An 8,110-nucleotide genomic window follows, 5' to 3' on the forward strand; every position below is an offset into this window, starting at 1 on the left:
AATGGGCTGTGGAGTAGTATTCACGGTGCAATTGAAACGACTGTGAGAGAGGTGGTAGGTAAACGACACTGAGTACGAGAGGGTGACGGACGAGAAGAACCGTACCAGGATCCGCATGATCACTGTGGCTACACGTCAGGACAGAGAGATATACAGAGAAGCAAGAGCTGCCGGAAATAGGGTCCATCGTCGGAACAAGCGCGAGCACGAGGAGCGGGTGCTCGCCGGCGCATAATACTCTGTTAGAAACGACCGTCAACTGAGTCAGAAGCAAGAATTTCCCTGTGTCGGCCATGTGTAATGACAAGAACGGCAATCCGCTTACGAATGAACCGACAATTGCAGCCAGTTGCAAGAGGCGCTTTTGAACGGTGAAGAGCGGTGCAAAACAGAATGAGGATTCTGAGCGACGAACAAGCTGTGAAGCCAGCTTAGTGCGATTAGTGAGCTTAGAAAACTATCGAGAACTATTTTAATGAGACCGTTAACGGAATCCTTCGTTGGTGAATACCAGGCTGGTTTTCGACAGGGGCGTTTTACGATGGGTCAAATTTTCACCCTGCGACAGATCCTAAATAAGTTCCGGGAGTATTCCTTGCCGATACACCATCTGTCTGCAGATTTTTATCCGAATCAACCCAATGACGCAATATGGCAGCTAAGGTCCCGTAGTTTGTAAACTCGCACAAAATGAGTGCTGTATAGGACACTGATTCTCTCGGTTACCCTTAACGGTCATGAAGCATGGACGCTAAAGGAAGCTGATCGACGAGGGATCGGAGTATTTGAGTGTAAAGTTCTGCAATGCAGACGCATGAATCACGACAAGGTATATGTATGTACAAGGTATAAAAATATGCGGATATAGTGAAGGTAGAAGTATGGGAAGGCATCTGTGGGTTGGACATGTAGCCAGAATGCCGGACAAGACAGTCGTCAAAACCATATGCAGCATATTCCGTGGAAGGCCTCGAACTCGGAGGATTTGTGCGGTGGAAGAAGATGCACGATCTGCTGATGTACGAGGTGATTAGAGAACGGCTGCCCAAGACGGGAGTAGCTGGACAATTCCGGTAAACGGTCCGTCGGCCAACAAAGTAAGGTGAGTAAGCTAAGTATCTACTCATTCAACGTCATAATAAAGCTGTTCTCATTCCAGCGGTTTCATGAAACGATTTGATAAAGGTAGCAATATGTGGTCGAGCTTTGCCGTGTAAAAGGATAACTTTTTCGTGTAATGTGATTTTTGCATGCATCATTTGTCGTCAGCAGAGAATTCCTGCTATGGTTTCTCCACCAATCCAGCGTCCATGACTTTTTATAGCTCCAGGGGAAAATCGCAATTTTCATAGCGTTAAAACCATTCGCGACGAGCTCTTTCACTTATGAAGCCCAGAAATTTCAACAATCATTCGATGTGTCCTGGCTGCAAATTTTTTCTAATAAAAAGTGAAAATTAAAACTTACCGCAAATGACGCTTAGGCGGCTTTAATTCCGACATTTTCTCACAACCGAACAAAAAATAGTAGGAGGGAGGACGATAATTATATAATTGTGTACTTTTCAAGGTTATCTCATTTGTTTTTTAAAATGCATAATGGTTTCAAGATGTGGTTTCTATTGAACCGCAACTGTTATTAAAAGTCGTTGCAAATGCGATAATGCGCAGTAATGTGATGTTCACCACAATTTAATGGTACTGTGCATGTTAATCAGTGGTATATACGAAACTAACCCTGTACCAAAAAGAAAAGTTCGGCACGTTCTGCTAACAATGTTGAATCCGTTTTAGAAACTTCACAACACTTTATTAAAAAGGATGTTTAATGCATCTTATAACTCAATGAAAGATGTAATGAGAAAACGTAACTTCGACATAACTTGCATTCATGGAAGCTCAACAGTCACAGTAAAGGCTGCGAAGGGATGCCTACAGGGAGGGGTTCTCTCACTCCTATTGTGGTCATTAGTAGTTGATGAGCTGTTGACGCAACTAGAATCACAAGGTTTTGAAGTAATTGGTTTTGCGGACGATATAGTAGTTATAGTTCGTGGAAAATATGCGCACGTAATCAGAGATAGACTCCAACATGCTCTTAATCTAACCACAATGTGGTGTGAAAAAGAGGGACTATCGATAAATCCGAAGAAAACTAATATTATTCCATTCACACGCAGGACACGATCTGTATCTCAATGGAACGAAATTAGAATTTTCTCTAGAGGTCAAGTACTTAGGAGTAACTCAAATAACTGGTCGCAGTGGAAAATGTACCCAACAGGAAAAAAAAGGATGTTCAGTTGCAGTTCAGATTTTTTCTCTAATCGCACATTGGCAATATGTAACACGCAACAGTTGCACTCTTGGTATTTGCTTTTATTCGACACGAGTATAATTTATTGTCTTCCAAGCCACAACACGAAACCATACGTGTTTTATTAGATATGTATGAGAACTCTATCGGCCCGACTTCACTGTATATCACCTCGAAATGAGATTCATTTTTCCTACATACGTATTGTGAAACTGGATCTAACTGTGAGAACTTAAAATAAAGGCGAAGCTAGCTAGAAGATAGCTCGGAAACAAACATCAGGGATAGAAAGCGAGTTCGTGATTGGATAGCCGCTGCTTTTCCAAATGATTTCTAGTTAATTTTACACTGGTTTGCAATTCGAAAGATATGCCAATTATGAGTGTTCAAGATATAAATATCATTCTGTTCTCAGCTTCAAAAGCGAGTACTTAGTAGAATGCTGCGAAACCAAACCAAATGATTAATTTTCAACTCAACTTTCCACCAATCTACTATTGAAAAGATACGCTAATCATTAAACTACAAGTTTGGGGCAATTTTCACCGTTCGATCAAGACATTGGTGCTTAAAATCCGTTCAATGGTAATAACATAATATGCACTTCTGGAGGGCACCTATCCGCTACACTTTCCACAGCATGTCTGTCACCCTACTAAAGTAACACGTAGTCCCACGTCAATCTAAAATTGGCAAGTGTGATGATTTACAGTTGTTGAATAATGTCTCAGCTTAAGATAAGACGTTTCTGATGTAAACTTTTTAAAGCAATGCTGGGGCCAATGTCGGCGGTTTCCAGTTTGTTTGCTTTTTTCGAACGAGTACTAGATATTAGAAAGCCAACCAAAAAGGTCATCCTGAGAAACCCTATACAAAATGTTCACCTGCCCGAAAAAACACCTTGTGCGAAATTTCAACTCGATTGGACCTAAAATGGCTAAAATGGGGCGGGGCGGCTCACCTCGTTTATGTTCGATCAAGCTAAAATTTTGCACAGGAGCAGAATCATTTCAAATCGCCTGGAAATACGCGAAAATTTAATCGACCATTTTTGATTTGAATGAAACTTTGCACACGTATTTGGCTTAGCAAACTGAGCATTTTTCACAAGTGGAGAGATTTTTTACACCCATGAGTTACATTCTAAAAGGGCGTAAGCCTTTTGGCATAGGTTTTATTCCAAGTATTGTAGCCCAGAAACCGTTGGTTGTATAGAAAAACTGTCTGAGAATGAGTTGTAGGGAATTAAAAATGCACCATAAAAAAAATATACACTGTACAAAAAAAATTTTTTTTTGACCAAAAAAAATTAAAAATAAGCATTAAATTTCATTTAAAAAAAAAAGAGTTGAATTTTTTTTTTATTTTTTTTAAAGAAACTTGACGTTAACACGCAACTTTTAAAAAAAAGTCCAGGATGGAGAAATGAAAAATATTTTTTTTATGGTAGATTAATTTTTTTATGAAAATTCTAATTCAAACATTTTTCAAAATATTTGTATTCTGATGATTTTTAAAGATGCAGAGAGTCATTTTGAATCAAAAAGCTCTTGGTAGTAAACATTCTAAAGGCATTGGTTTTCGAGTTATTTCTCATTTAAGCTCGGAAAATTATAATTATTTAGGGAAATACACGTTTTTCTTAATTTGTCCATGGTTCTCCAGTTAAAACCATACGTTTGTTGGAATGCTTGATCAAAAATATACAATTCATTCTCTGACAACAAAACGATTGGTTGAACGGTTCTCAAGAAAAGAGTTAAATGTTCTAAGTGATATAAATATATATAAGAATCAAATATTTATTTTCGAGTTTTATTATCTTAGGAACATATTTTTGCCTTTCTCCTAGAAAGGTATAGCAATCACTGGGAAAACCAAAGGTATAAAAGTGCTCCAAAGGGTCGAATCTCGTATATCAATCGACTTAGTTTGACGAGCTGAGCATTTTCTGTATGTGTGTGTGCGTATGTGTGTATGTATGTGTGTGTGTATGTGTGTGTGTGTGACGCTCTCCCAATCTCACTCGTTTTTCTCAGAGATGGCTGGACCGATCTTCATGAAATTAATTGCAAATGAGAGGTCTAGTTGCCCCATAAAACCCTATTGAATTTAATTGCAATCGGATTTTTAGTTTAGAGGTTATGGTTAAAAAATGTGAAAATCACGAAACATCATTATCTCAGAAACTACTCAACCGATTTTAACAAAATTGGTTTTAAATGAACGAGCTACTCAAAAAACCCTTAACTATTGAGTTTCATGAAGATTGAACGTGTGGTTCAGAAGTTATTCAAAGAAAGAGTGTTTAATCTCACTCATGTTTCTCAGAGATGGCTGAACTGATTTTCACAAAATCAGTGTCATTTGGAAGGTCTAATTACCCCATAAGACCCTATTGATTTTTTTGCAATCGGACTACTACTTTGCCTGTTATGTTTAAAAATCCAGCTTTGAAAAGAAACATATTCCGAAGACTACTTGAACTCACTCACTTTTCTCAGAGATGGCTGAACCGATTTCCACGAAATTAGTGTCAAATGAAAGGTCTAGCCGCCTCATAACACCCTATTGAGTTTCAATGTAATCGGTCTGTTACTTTGTCTGTAATGTACCGAATTGTGAAAATCCCGAAACTTCATTATCTCAGAATGTACACAACCGATTTGATCAATAGTATTATCAGATGAACGGGCTAGTTAAGGGTTACCTGATGAATTTTGATTTAAAACGTTTCAAAGTTTGGCTGCCCTATATGTTCCCATTTCATTTGATTAAAATCGAACTAAGCAACCGTTATGTATTAAATTGTTAATAAAACAACGAAATTCTATTATCTCAAAGACTACACGACTTATTTGAACATAACTAGTGTCATACGAACGAGTGATCTCTCAAACTTACAAATAACAAACTTCATAACAATTTGATATGTGGTTCAAAAGTTATGGAAAGAAAAGAAATTCAAAGGCTATTTAAAACTATACCTGCTTTGATCAATATATGTGACCACAATATAATTTAAATGTGGTATCGTACCATTTGAATGTTCCCGGTATCGCTCATGATTGTATTGTTCGAAATTAAAAGTATTTTCTTTTATTTCGCTATTTCTTGAGCATTTACATTACGTCAAAAATCATATTTTATACTTCTATTACATCATCATTATTTTACAACCCAAAAAGTGAATACACATTTATTAGATTGAAGCGTTCATGTAAATCTATTTCACAAATAATAAGTTTGAATGAGAAAGGCTGGGTCTGACCGCTAGGTGGATTAATTTAGGTTTTTTATGACATAGATACTTTACAGAACTAGTTTCACCTTATATTTTATATACATCATAAGTAAATGATTCGTCATTTTTTGGAAACAGTTTCGTTTGTATCTTATTTTCTGAAATCGGAACAAAAGAGTAATACTTTTGTGTGGCAGCTATTATTATAGATTTTTTGAAAATATTGCTCCATTCTGTTACTCCTTGTTCATATTTTTCATATGATACCCAACTAAATGACATTTTTGATGAATTTTTATTACTTTTCTGATTAGACCAATCATACGATTCTTTTGCGCTTTTATTGGAATGTTCATGTTTTTTAGCTAAACTTGCATTTCCTGCCATTCGTTTTAATATGCCACCAATTGCATCGCATGGGCCTTTACCATGAGAAGTTGCAAAAAATGCCACTTCGCATCGACGTTACATTTTGTTTTGAACTTGCAAAGACTTGCAAAGTTTTTTCTATTTTTATATTGTGAGGCAGCTCCATCAGACATTAATATCGCTTTTTTCAACTGTATTTTTGTTTTCAAAAAACTCATTAATTTGGCAATGAACACCTGAACCGCAACAGTATCATGATGGAGTACTTCCGATATTATGATGAAGCTGATATTGTTAAGTGTTCCAGATTCTGAATAGTAAACAACGAAGGGATGAATGGTGGCTTGACTATCATTAACTACCAATAACTACACGAATCACAAATTGTTAAAGACGTATTAAAACGAGCTTGACTGTTCAATATTTTTAATTTTGCAATAACGTTTTCGTTCAATTTGCGTAAGCTTGATGAGCACCGATGATCAGGAAAGGGTTTACAGCATTTGGACTTGGTGTATTCCATTTTCACTTTATTCATCTTCACAAAATGCAAACTGTTACTAACACATTTGGGGTAGTGCAATCGTATTTATATACGAAAACAGATATTATAGGTAACCCAGTAGTTATTGGTTGCGTACTTTACAAACAGTTATTATTAGTAAACAAGTAGGTAGTGTTGCACGACAAACATATTTTTTTAAAAAACATTCAGCAAGGGGGAACGTGTAGGTAGGCTAAGGTTTAGCGCTTGAGTTATTTATCCAATCGTTTTGTTGTCAAAGAATTAATTGTATATTTTTGATCAAGCATTCCAATGAACGAATGGTTTTTGCTGGAGAACCACGGACAAATTAAGAAAAACGTGTATTTTCCAAAATATTAATAATTTTTCGAGCTTAAATTAAAAATAAATCGAAAACTGATGCCTTTAGAATGTTTACTACCAAGAGCTTTTTGATTCAAAATGACTCTCTGCATCTTTTAAAATCATCAGAATACAAATATTTTGAAAAGTGTTTAAATTAGAATTTTTATAAAAAAATTAATCTTCCATAAAAAAATTATTTTTCATTTCTCCATCCTGGACTTTTTTTCAAAAGTTGCGTGTTAACGTCAAGTTTCTTAAAAAAAAATCAACTCTTATTTTTCATATTCAATGTTTATTTTTAATTTCTTTTGGTCAAAAAAAATTTTTTTTGTACAGTGTATATTTTTTATATGGTGCATTTTTAATTTCCTACAACTCATTCTCAGACAGTTTTTCTATACAACCAACGGTTTCTGGGCTACAATGCTTCGAATAAAACCTATGCCAAAAGGCTTACGCCCTTTTAGAATGTAACTCATGGGTGTAAAAAATCTCTCCATCTGTGAAAAATGCTCAGTTTGCTAAGCCAAATACTTGTGCAAAGTTTCATTCAAATCAAAAATGGTCGATATTCGACCAAAGGTCATTCAGATCTTGCTCACAGGGTGTTTTTTCGGGTAGGTGAACATTTTGTGTACGTTATTTTTCAATTTTCTGGTAATTTTTTTGCCATATAAGTGATTAGATATACTAGACTGCATGTACAACAACAAAATTCATCAGCATGGATTCAACTATGTGATTGATCTTTTCTGTAACCAGTGACTAGTTTTTCGTTTGCGGATAATTTTGATAACACTGAAATAATGAAGGAAAATGTAAGAAAGGTTTTAGTCTGTATGTTTTTGAAAAGTAATGAAAACTAACATTCTTTCAAAAAGCTATCCTGAAGCCACGGAGACACATTTCGGATTATTTCTAGCCTGTCTTCCCTCAGACTTTAGTCCTTATAAGTTTTAAGTACAGATTTTCCCAGAGCTCATTTACATTTTTTGTTGTTGATCGCAAGGTGGGCTATCCGCATTTTTCATTGATGTAAGTTTAAGGTGATTATTGTCTGACAGTTACAAGTGGAGCAAACTATATGGTCAGATTCTGAAAATTTTGGATATTACTTCGTAAAGTGCAAGTTAGAGTTGTTGTTGTGTCTGAATTTTTAAATTATTGCTCCTTGGGTCAGTTATATGTGAAATATGTGATTGTTTGATTGCTGATGTTTCTTCTTTAGGAAATTAAATAATAGGATGAATATTGAAGCATTGATAGCACGAAAATTGCGGCAGTAATTGAGGTAGTGAGACGAATATAGG

This window comes from Wyeomyia smithii, chromosome 2 (genome assembly GCF_029784165.1).
Source record: "Wyeomyia smithii strain HCP4-BCI-WySm-NY-G18 chromosome 2, ASM2978416v1, whole genome shotgun sequence".
Lineage (NCBI taxonomy): Eukaryota > Metazoa > Arthropoda > Insecta > Diptera > Culicidae > Wyeomyia > Wyeomyia smithii.